The sequence below is a fragment of the Entamoeba invadens genome, assembly GCF_000330505.1.
Source record: "Entamoeba invadens IP1 unplaced genomic scaffold scaff_1105074725209, whole genome shotgun sequence".
NCBI classification, from domain to species: domain Eukaryota; phylum Evosea; order Mastigamoebida; family Endamoebidae; genus Entamoeba; species Entamoeba invadens.
The window spans coordinates 4,545-4,783 of record NW_004443728.1 but is presented as its reverse complement, the minus strand read 5'-3'; positions in this window follow the sequence as shown (position 1 = coordinate 4,783).

Here is a 239-nt window from a genome sequence, read left to right as displayed (position 1 = left end):
TGATACGATGAATGACGTTACAAATCATGCAAATTACATCCATGTAGGTGATTTGGATATCTTTGATTCAAAGTCGTATTATTTAAGTGAACATCCAAGGATATACATTTTCTCTACTATTGTTGATGGAGACATTGGATTGAACAAATTCGACAATCCAATTGAAAATATTGTTATTTTTAAAAATGTACTTTTGATAAAAGAAAACGATTTTTATGTTCACAACGCAAAAAATATCC